This window comes from Gigantopelta aegis, chromosome 11, assembly GCF_016097555.1.
Source record: "Gigantopelta aegis isolate Gae_Host chromosome 11, Gae_host_genome, whole genome shotgun sequence".
Taxonomy (NCBI): Eukaryota; Metazoa; Mollusca; class Gastropoda; order Neomphalida; family Peltospiridae; genus Gigantopelta; species Gigantopelta aegis.
This window is the reverse complement of record NC_054709.1, coordinates 799,048-811,417: the sequence shown is the minus strand read 5'-3', so window position 1 is coordinate 811,417 and position 12,370 is coordinate 799,048. Positions and strand designations below refer to the sequence as shown.

The following is a 12,370-nucleotide window of genomic DNA, read 5'->3' as shown; positions in this document are numbered from 1 at the left end:
CCATGCAAAAGTAGTGCTTTTTGTGTAAAATGGGTGTACTCCGGCCTGGTTTAGAGGGTGTGTCTGTTTAAACCAATATGCTGGGAGAAAGAGCTGGACAACAGGGGTTGTCCTTTTCAGGGTGTGTGTCCCCCATGCAGGCAAAGGTACATACAAAACTTCACGGGCCTGCTGATATTAATAAAAATGTTATAGCCACTAAGGCTATATAGAAACATATAGCGAAATTAATTGTGGTCTGAGGCCAGTTAGAACAATTCTCGCCATTTTGTAATACCGAGCGCATTCTAGCAGCCACTTCCTAGCAGCCAATTACGCTAGCAGCCAATTTCAGCAGACACGCATGGCGACGTTCTAAACACCGGACCATTACGCCTTTTATAATGTGTGTTGTGGTGTGGGCTATACGATACTAGTTGGACATCCTATATTACCGTAGTACAGACGGATTTTTAAAGTGATACTTCAGATATTATAAAAGTGCTTAATAAAACGGTTAAGTTGTATTTATACGGATATTAGTAACAATAAGACTGTGAAAATGAGTCTTGTTTCTTATTTTGTTTTTGTGTTGTTATTATATAAAGATACTCTTTAAAACTCTAAAATTCTTAAGTTGTAGTGAATAATTAAAAATTAGCATAACAGTGTGTATAAAAGTGTGTGAAATACAGGTAACAATCGAAAGGCGTATGAGTCTGGTGTTTAGATCGTCGTCATGAGGGTCTGCTGAAATTGGCTGCTAGCGTAATTGGCTGCTAGGAATTGGCTGCTAGAATCCGCTCGGTTTTTGTAATGCAACAATAGCCGAACCGTACTATTTTTAGCCCAGAGGGAGCCCGGCAAAAGTGTCCCATTTTCAAAATAATGGGTTTATTTTTAACTTGGAAAAGCCAGTGTAGTGGGAGTGGGAAACTGTATTAACGTGCCCCTATCCAAAAAGGTTCAGGCACGCCCACTACGGATTTAGCCTCTGACTTCGCCAGTGACTAACTCCGGAGCAGGGGGGGGGGGGGGGGGGGGGGGGGGGGGAGGTAAGTTTGAAGTGGGCAGATTTTGGAATAAAGCCATTTAGTAAGGTCAACGCGAGCGCGGACCGACTAGCAGACACTTCGCAAACTTGAAGTAACACCGAGTGGGAGCCGTGCTCTGATTGGCTGAATTTCGATTCCTCGGTGAAGCCTGTAATTTACCTAAGTCTACAAAGAGTAACTGCATCCAAATACATGTCCGGACTCTAAATTTAAACCCAAAAAGTTTATGACTGCTCGGCCGAAAGGATTTTAAGGTGATTTTGAGCAATTGAACGGGCGCCAAAATAAAATGCGTTAGACTATTTACAAAAAAATAAACATAAGAATTTTGAACTCGATCGAAAGTGTTTAAAGTCCAACTAGCCCAAAAAGGAGGTTGTTACCTGTCCTAGCAAAGGTTGGCGTCTAGGGTGATCCGATGAAGTTGGAGGAGTCAATGTCTGTAAAGAAGGGCCGGTATGGGCTGACTGCTAATTGCCTGACCAGTGGACGGTAGTTGGCCCCCGATATCGTCTTCACGATGCGGTGTATCGTCGGGTTGTCCATTTCTTTTAGCAGCATTCCCTGATGGTATATTCCGGCTTGGTGTATGGTCAGTATACACACCTCCTCTTTATCACTCAGAAGGGTTCTGCTGATGGCGAACTCTCCTTCCGGGCTCCTTGGAAGCTTGACCCAAGTTTTTTGTCTGGGGATCATGTAGAGTTTGGAGACGTCCTCAACGTTCATCCGGATGAGTTTGGCGTACCGCTGATGTAATTTACCCGCCTGTAGGTTCCACTGTTGGATTGGTGGCTCGTGAGGTTTCGGCGGTTGGAACGGTTGGCTTGGCTTGTCTGGTTGGCCACTCGGGGGAGTGGTTGCCTTTCGTTTTACTATAGCCACTTTTCGGGCCTGCGCCTCAACGGGTGCCGCCTGTATAATCGGCGGCACAACCGGAGGCGCTGAAGTCCTGGCCTGTGGAGTTGGTCTAACTGGTTCCAACGTAGAAGACGGGATGTCCGGGGCTGGTGCCTCTTCTATTCCAATCTTCATACGGGGGGCGGCGATGGGTAGCGAAGCAGAAGGTGGCGCTGCCGGCGGTTTAGCCGCCGGTTTTGTCTCCCCCTGAGCCTTCCCTGGCGCACGTCTCCTCTTCCTCCACCTTCCTTTCTTCGGTGGTACCGGGTCTCCGTACACCAAGGTCACGGTTGCCCGTGACCCGGTGTACGTGATCCGGTACTCTAGCAAAGCTCCATACGAGACCATCAGTCCCCCCAGGTGGGGGGGTAAGTCGAGAGAACATGGACACACGTCTTGTCTCATCATGATCTAGAACGGAATGCAAGAATCGACTGTGAAGTGTAGTGAAACCAATTCGGAGTGCGGCGTCTTATATGCACAAAACGTAATGGGATTTTCTGTTCTAAATGCTTAAATAATACAAATATTCCAGACATAGCTGCTTTAACTGACTGCGTCACATCTATACACTGTGTGCCTTCCTCTGATGAGATGATGTCTGTGCCGGGCGTGTATCAGTCTGTGATGGTTCCAATATTCTGTCCCGGTCTCTCAACTCAGCTCTCTGGTCACCACGTAGGTTAATGGATTAGTGGTGTGGGCAAGCACGGATCTCGGACATTTTAAATGGCAAAAACAGAATTCCTCGACTTAATATACAAACATGGGCGTACTTGGGGGGGGGGGGGGGGGGGGGGGGGGGGGGGGGAGTTCGATGGGTTCGACCGAACCCCCCTCCCCCCCCCCCCCCCGAAATCGCCTTTTTTATAATTTAATATATCTGACATTGATATCTGCTGACATTATTATATTTACTCAACATAGAAATATATGCCCAATATCTCTGCAATCTATTTTGGATCCCCCCTTTTCAAAATCCTATGTATTGAAACCCCCCTTTTCAAAATCCTATGTACGCCCATGACAAAACTAGACGAAATGGGGAGAAACAATAAAAAGCCCATCATGCCGCCAAGCCAGTTAGCGTTTAAAGTGACAGGCGCTAGTTTTTATATGCTATGGCATATTTCTTGTTTTCTTTTTTTCAACTAAACTATTTATGGCACTTGCGTAATTAAGTTCTACGTCACAAGAAGGAATTGGTTTCGATGGTGTTAATATCTGTGGGCGGATTGGTATTAACATTAACGTCAACACCATTGAATAACACAACGGGTGCGTAAAAAAAAGAATGAAAGAAAGAAAAAAAGAAAAGAAAGAAAGATAAAAAGAAAGAAAGAAAGAAAGAAAGAAAGAAAAGTAAAGGAATAGAAGGAAAAATACAAATACATACAGATACAAAATAAAAAGAGACAACAACAAAAACTACGAAAACGAAACGAAACAAAACATATCCACACAAAAAAAAACACCACTGGTTTTAGAGTGTCAATTCTAACATCGCTGATTAGATCTTAAACTGACATCTTAATGATTAATCATCACTAACTGATTTGTTCAACCTGTCATATGCTGTGTCGTGATAATAACGAGCGTGGCGTGTCGTTAGACTTTAAAGATGCGATATCGAGGGTGTTTTTATTATTTGTCCATTAAGAACAAGTTCTCCACATCATTATTTTTTTCAATGACACGCCATTCCTCGGTTTTCTTCAGACGTAGTCTTTGATCCAGATTGTGTAAAATCGTTTTAAATCACAACTTACCGCTAATCTAGATCGTGTAAAATCGGATTAATTCGTGATTCAACGATAAAGGTTACACGCCACCATTCACGTTTTTATTATGGGTTTTTTTTTTCGAAACAATTATGTCGTGAAAAAATTGCTGCCCAATTCAGAGACATAATTATGTAACTGTCAATTTCACAAAGTATTATTACTTAGTAACAGACATGCACAAAAACTGAAAAGCCTGACCCTAGCATTAGCCATCCTTACTGAGCCATATACCGTCGTCTTGGTGTCCTGATGTACACGAGACAGCGTACCATATCCACACTTGTCTTGATATATATATATGAGACAGCGTACCATATCCACACTTGTCCTGATATATATATATGAGACAGCGTACCATATCCACACTTGTTGTCCTGATATATATATATGAGACAGCGTACCATATCCACACTTGTTGTCCTGATATATATATATGAGACAGCCTACCATATCTACACTTGTTGTTCTGATATACACGAGACAGCGTACCATATCGACACTTGTTGTCCTGATATATATATATGAGACAGCCTACCATATCTACACTTGTTGTCCTGATATATATGAGACAGCGTACCATATCCACACTTGGTGTCCTGATATACATGAGACAGCGTACCATATTCACACTTGTTGTCCTGATATATATATATGAGACAGCCTACCATATCCACACTTGTTGTCCTGATATATATGAGACAGCGTACCATATCCACACTTGTCCTGATATATATGAGACAGCGTACCATATCCACACTTGTTGTCCTCATATACATGAGACAGCGTACCATATCCACACTTGTTGTCCTCATATACATGAGACAGCGTATCATATCCACACTTGTTGTCCTGATATATATATATATGAGACAGCGTACTATATCCACACTTGTCCTGATATATATGAGACAGCGTACCTTATCCACACTTGTTGTCCTGATATACATGAGACAGCGTACCATATCCACACTTGGTGTCCTGATATACATGAGACAGCGTACCATATCCACACTTGTTGTCCTGATATATATATATGAGACAGCCTACCATATCCACACTTGTTGTCCTGATATATATGAGACAGCGTACCATATCCACACTTGTCCTGATATATATGAGACAGCGTACCATATCCACACTTGTTGTCCTCATATACATGAGACAGCGTACCATATCCACACGTGTTGTCCTGATATATATATATGAGACAGCGTACTATATCCACACTTGTCCTGATATATATGAGACAGCGTACCTTATCCACACTTGTTGTCCTGATATACATGAGACAGCGTACCATATCCACACTTGGTGTCCTGATATATATGAGACAGCGTACCATATCCACACTTGTTGTCCTGATATACATGAGACAGCGTACCATATCCACACTTGTTGTTCTGATATACATGAGACAGCGTACCATATCCACACTTGTTGTCCTGATATATATATGAGACAGCGTACCATATCCACACTTGTTTTCCTGATATACATGAGACAGCGTACCTTATCCACACTTGTTGTCCTGATATACATGAGACAGCGTACCATATCCACACTTGTTGTCCTGATATATATGAGACAGCGTAATATATCCACACTTGTTGTCCTGATATATATGAGACAGCGTACCATATCCACACTTGTTGTCCTGATATATATGAGACAGCGTACCATACCCACACTTGGTGTCCTGGTATATATGAGACAGCGTATCATATCCACACTTGTCCTGATATACATGAGACAGCGTACCATATCCACACTTGTTGTCCTGATATATATGAGACAGCGTAATATATCCACACTTGTTGTCCTGATATATATGAGACAGCGTACCATATCCACACTTGTTGTCCTGATATATATGAGACAGCGTACCATACCCACACTTGGTGTCCTGGTATATATGAGACCTGCGTATCATATCCACACTTGTCCTGATATACATGAGACAGTGTACCATATCCACACTTGTTGTCCTGATATATATGAGACAGCGTACCATATCCACACTTGTCCTGATATATATGAGACAGTGTACCATATCCACACTTGTCCTAATATATATATATGAGAAAGCGTACCATATCCACACTTGTGATATATATGAGACAGCGGACCATATCCACACTTGTTGTCCTGATATATATGAGACAGCGGACCATACCCACACTTGGTGTCCTCATATATATGAGACAGCGTACCATATCCACACTTGTTGTCCTCATATATATGAGACAGCGGACCATATCCACACTTGGTGTCCTCATATATATATGAGACAGCGGACCATATCCACACTTGGTGTCCTCATATATATGAGACAGCGGACCATATCCACACTTGTTGTCCTCATATATACAGTGGAACCTCGTTAGTCCGGACAGTATGGTTATTAAAAAAAACGTCCGGATTAACGAATTTCCGGATTACTGAAATGTATGTGATGAGTAACCTCTCTTGATTCAAAAACAAAATAAAAACGACACTTTTGAATTTTAGAACCAAACAATTCTTCAACCAGTTTTGTTCTGTTGGTCCGCCTCGTGGTGTGAATAAGCGCTATTTGCATGTCCGTGAGGCCAGTCTACTATTCAGTAGTGTACTGCCAGGTGCTTGTCTTAAAGTTAGAAAATGCGATTAAATAAAATGAAATACTGTTTAAGACATGTTGCATTGTTGATACTAAATGTTGATTACTAGCGACAACAAGTTTTCAATTTTATTAGTCGTGTTTTGTCGTACCGGTTAATGTTGTAAATCTAGGCCACGTGGTCGAGTTCATTTCCACGAAGTGGGTACGTTGTTGAGGAATGCATATTGTTTCTCATTTGTATACATGTACAATCATTATTAGTTTAAAGTTTCTACGTTTACAGATTATATTTTAAACATATTAAATGGCGAAATTATAATTCATTTCTGCTATATCTACTGATATAATATAAACGTCAACATGTTACATCCCTCCGTCCCTAGCACAGAAATACAACTTCCTCAAAACCAGCGTGAAACTGAATGAGCAATGTTCCACTTGTGAAAGAGTCGCAAGCCAGTGTTTTGATAGCAATAACATATAAAGACGTTTCCTTTGTCTTTATTTTGGGTGACTGGCAATACTCTTGAGTTGGACACCAAAACAATTATGAACAGTATTCAGTAATAAATCATACAGGTAAGTTAGGAGGGTAGTTACAAAACGAGGTCATGGAGTACCGTAGGGTATGATCAAGAGTTACCCACTTTTAAAAATAAAATATTCTTCTTTTTTCCATAAAATAAAACAGCCAGTCTGGTCATAGATCAAAGAAATTATATTTTAAAAAACAACAAACACTTGTGAACACTTGTGCTCTATCCGACTAACACTAAATAAACACAGGTGAATAGTTAAATAAACTGCGGTGTGAAACCCCGTGCAGCCATTTTATCTCTGTCGATTCCTTGAGCGTTAATTGCCTTAATTGGTGGATTACTTTTATGTTCAATCAGCGGCGACCGGTCAAACGAAGCAATTTGCCTTTACTTTTTACATTCGGTTCAGAATTATGACCGTCCGGTTCCGGAAGCTGAATATCTGGATTAATGAATAACTTTACTGAGTGGTCGTTTCGTTATGCAAAAAAAACGTCCGTAAGGTGAGGATTCCGGACTATTGGAGTCCGGACTAACGAGGTTCCACTGTATATATAAGACAGCGTACCATATCCACACTTGGTGTCCTCATATATATATATATATATATATATATATATATATATATATGAGACAGCGTACCATATCCACGGGGGATTGTGTGATAAACATAACAATGAGAAAAGTCCACCGACTGGTATTTTATATTAAACCTATTTTAATTAACACTTATTTCCTGCAATAGACTGCATAAAAGTTTGTTTTGTTTAACAACAGCTCTAGAGCACACTGATTTATTATTCATCGGCTATTGCATGTCAAACATTTAGCAATGAGAGGAAACCCGCTACAGTTTTCCATTAGTAGCAAGGGATCTTTGATATGCACCATCCAATAGACAGGATAACACATACCACTGCCTTTGATAAACCAGTTGTGGTGCACTGACTGGAAAGAGATATAACCAAATGGATCCACTGACGGGGATCGACCCTAGACCGACCGCGCATCAGACGAGCGTTGTACCACTGGGGTACGTCCCGCCCCAGGTTACAAGATGGAGAGTGGAAATTGTGAGTTTATTAAAACAACGTTTGTGTTTGTGTTTTGCATTAAAACACGATATCATGAGATTTAGAGGCGATAGTGTAGCTTTAAAAAAATATTCTTCGATCATGTTATTCTTAATTAATTATTTTTGTTTTTGTTTTTGTTTTAGTTTCATTTGTAGATAGCCTCAGGGAAGATTAGTTCCGTATGGCTGTCAAATAAATAATCAGGAGTTGATCCAGTAATGATTTTCGGGAGCGGCTGCTGCTTTAATAGGACAAATAGGCCTACAAGTATAGGCCAACGTACACTAACATGAATTATATTTACACGTGCGCTAATTCTCCCCAGAAACACTCAGCTAACCCGGATAAAACTTCTCGCCCCCTCCTAACAGTTCATTGTTAAATACTGGATTTACTGGGAACTTCAATTATTCTACTATACATAATATTATTGACTTACTGTATATATGTAATTTTCTTCTGTCCACTCATTGTATTTCTGTATACATGTATTTATATAATTTAACTATTCATATACTATATTATTTACTATTTAATGTTCTCCTGTAAACGCTGTCCTGTCTTGTCATATATTATATTATGTAATTATTCATGTTTTCCCATATGCCGTTGCCTAACGCCCTGGGTGTAATAAAGTTCTGTTCTGTTGTCATTAAAACCATCATTGTCATCATCATCGTCGTCGTCATTATTAGATAATTTTCGAGCTGCAATTTAAATGTGTACATAGAAAAAAGTATTTTCGGAGAAGGTTGTCACATTTAACTAGTGCTGTGAGAGTGGGTGTTATTAAGGCTGTTTAACTTGTGGTTTAAGTGATGCGTGTGGATTTTTGTTAAAAAAATAAATGTTCTGCGTTCAGTGAAAGCGAGCGACGCTAATGTTCGTGAACTATTTGACTGCTATACGAAATGGTACCTAGCTTAGCTTGCGAAGACGATATAAGGTGGCATGTCCACAATCCGATCACCCTTAAAGATTCTTCAGGAACCCAGGGGCGGGGTACCGAGGGAATCAGGGGACCGGGGAGACTGTGCTCCCCGTTCGTGGACGAAAATATAAAGGGTTTTGTTTATTCTATATAAATAAAGATTTTATAATCTGGCTTGTACCTCTCCCCCCCCCCCCCCCACCACCACCACCACGATAATCACTAGACAGTGTGCGCCAACCACTACGCACCCCTCCTCCTCCCCCCACCGCCAACTGCCCCGCACCCCCGATGTTGTTCCTACGGGCCTGTTCTTCCCACAACTGCCACCTGTGTCGCTAGTTCCCAAAAAATGCTTTTGATGATTAGGATGTGACCTAAATAGCACAGGAAAGGTTGAGTGTACTATACAATATATACAGAATATACGATTCACAAAGACAAATATGCTTGAAAGGTTCTCTGATGGAAGCTTGCCAAATTTTACTCACCCTCACACACTACAGAAAAATAGTATTATTGACCACGCAGTTGTGAGTGAAAACACGCAGCCATTACAAGCCTTCTGTGGTGATTTCCTCTAAAGCCGAACGCACACGGTAGAGAAAACATATGTTGGTAAACGTGTTTTAGGACTGCCTTGCCGGAAAACAAAACGAAATAATGCACAAGTGTATTCGCAAGTGTTCCGTTAAATGTGTATTAGAAGTCAAACATTGATTCACTAACCTGGGGAAAATCGCTCGGGAAAATACAAAACAGTGTCATTGTTAGTTTATATTGTTAGAAAACTACGAAACAGTGTTATTGTTAGTTTACATTGTTAGAACAATACGAAACAGTGTCATTGTTAGTTTATATTGTTAGAAAACTACGAAACAGTGTTGTTAGTTTATATTGTTAGAACAATACAAAACAGTGTCATTGTTAGTTTACAAGAGCCTGTTCTAGCTGGAGAAGACCCTACATCGCATTCATTCATTTCCACTTATTTTGGTGTTTATAGTTAATTAAGGTTCAAGCCTGCTGTCCTGGGCACACACCTCAGCTATCTGAGCTGTCTGTTTAGGGCAGTGGGTTAGTTGTTAGTAGTTAGTGAGAGATATGAGAGTGTCGTGGTCTTACACCTACCCATTGAATCGTTAAAACTCGCTTTGGGTGGGAGCCGGTACCGGGCTGCGAACCATAGTATCTACCAGCGTATGTCCGATGGCTTAACAATGACACTACCGAGGCCGGTGACCTATATCACAGTGTCCTGAGTTCTTGTATTGCTACTTCAGACGCCCTTCCGGGAGGTTATGGGGATAGTCCTAGTGAGGGGGTCTAGACAGTAATACGTTTCTAAGAGGGGAGGGTTCGAGCCATGCTCTTCTGGAAAATAAATTTAAGAAAAGACAATTTAATTTTCGCAGGGGTAGACTACCGACCGTCCCGTTGTACTTGCACCTTTCCTTCCACAAGAAATGTTAGGAGAAATACTGTCCAGTACTAGGTTTAAACAATACTTATTTACCATCAAATACGGTATAAACGATTTGAGATCAACTAACACGTAAACCTCTCTTTCCCTGCATTTAAAAACAAAAGTTAAATGTTGTTCTGTTTAACGACATCATCATTAGAACGCATTGATCAATCCATCATCGGTTATTGGGTGTCAAACATTTGATAATTCTGACACATAGTCTTTGGTCTCACTACACAGATGTCATCTGCCATTGAAACCCATGTTAAATTGCCCATCTTCAAACGAAGATTGCCAATAGAACGGGTTCTCGTTGGCACTATCAACATACACCATTGCGAACATACATTATTTAAGCATTTATTTTCACTCCAAAATTGAGAACATTTCCGTCTCAGTTGTTTGCTATATGACCGCATCTGGCTGTAGTACCGGTCCGAACAGGTGGTTCATTAACCGATTCACTCCGGCTGTCTCTTGCGCTATACACCCATGTCCCAAAAGGTCGATGCACAATATTACAAAATAACATGGGCAAAATACAGCCAGAAAGCTCACCATTAAACATACATATTGTTTTAATTCTTCACCATTTCCTAGAAGTGAATATGTGAACCATAACATGTGTCACAATTAGGAACTATAGTGGACCGTGATGAATGAACTCTCACCCGGATGTGATCTATGTTGTGAGATCTTAGAACAAACCCGCTTCATTCTTCTATTAGTAGCAGATCTTTCATATGCCTTTAGTATGTGCTGTCTGTCTGTGGGGAAAAGTACGTATACAAGACCCTTAGGTAGGTGTACGAGTAGTATTAGGGCCTGTATGGTGCCATGACCTACTTTCCCGTGATCATGTGACCTTGGTAGGAAACAATGGCCTTTGTATAGCAAACAATGGCCTTTGTATAGGGGGTGCAGGTGTCTGACCTTGTTAGGAAACAATGGCTTTTTGTGTAGGAAACAATGACACAATGGTCTTTCAGTAGGAAACAATGACACAATGGCTTTTTGTGTAGGAAACAATGACACAATGGTCTTTTGTGTGGGAAACAATGGCCTTTGTATAGGTGGGTGCAGGTGTATGGTCTCGATAGGAAACAATGGGCCTTTTTGTGTAGGAGACAATGGCACAATGGCCTTTGTATAGGAGACAATGGCCTCTGTGTAGGGGGGTACAGGTGTGTGGTCTTTATGTAGGAAACAATGGTCTGGGTGCAGATGTGCGATCATGGTGTATTCAATTCAATGTATTGCATATTACCAAACAAACTGGCGTCGGCAAACAAATAAAAGCAAAGAAACAACAACAATTAATAATAACAATATGTACAGGTCAAGTGTAAGTCTGACGTTCGTTTTGGCTTCATTGTATAACGTCTACTGTGTTGTTGTTTTTTTGTATTCACAGTGGACATACACGTGGATGTTTTTTCACAGTGTTTTATTCTAGACACCCAAAATAATAGCCGTTAAAAGATTTCTCGTGGGGAAGGACTGTAACTGTTTGCTGACTGTTTGGTTTAAAGTGAGGCTTTCATGTCGCCAGACAAAATGCGTGTGAGATGATTTTCATTCATTTGTATTTCTTTAGCACATTGTCGACGTTTTTTTTGTTGCCGTCATTCAGCCATTCATTCATTCGCTTTATAATAGAGGAGTACTTTATCAGACCTCTTCATCAGCCCTCATGCAAAGGCATTTTATTACACCTGTCCGAGTGTTTATGAAACCAGGTGAACTGCAAAAGACATACCGACGCGTGCCCGTCTTAAGTAGCAGAATAAATTTGTTATGGTATGCACACTGACCGTCAAAGTTTGTTTGTGTTTAGTGACATCACTAGAGGACATTGGTTTATGAATCATCGGTTATTGGATGAAAAACATAATTTTGACAGTTTTAGAGAGGAAACCCGCTACATTTTTTCCATGAGTAGCAAGGGATATTTTATATATACAATCTCATACCCCTTATGGGGCCAGTATTTCATAATTAAATACAAACTTTTGTGTGTGTGTGTGCGCGTGTGC

The 12,370-nt window shown here is 40.8% G+C and overlaps 1 protein-coding gene across 1 annotated transcript in view; it reads right to left on the bottom strand.

Annotated features, from left to right (window-relative positions):
• The window catches only part of LOC121385328 (dual 3',5'-cyclic-AMP and -GMP phosphodiesterase 11A-like), a 133,975-nt gene that overhangs the window by 102,918 nt on the left and 18,687 nt on the right, over window positions 1-12,370 (bottom strand). The window lies entirely within an intron of this gene.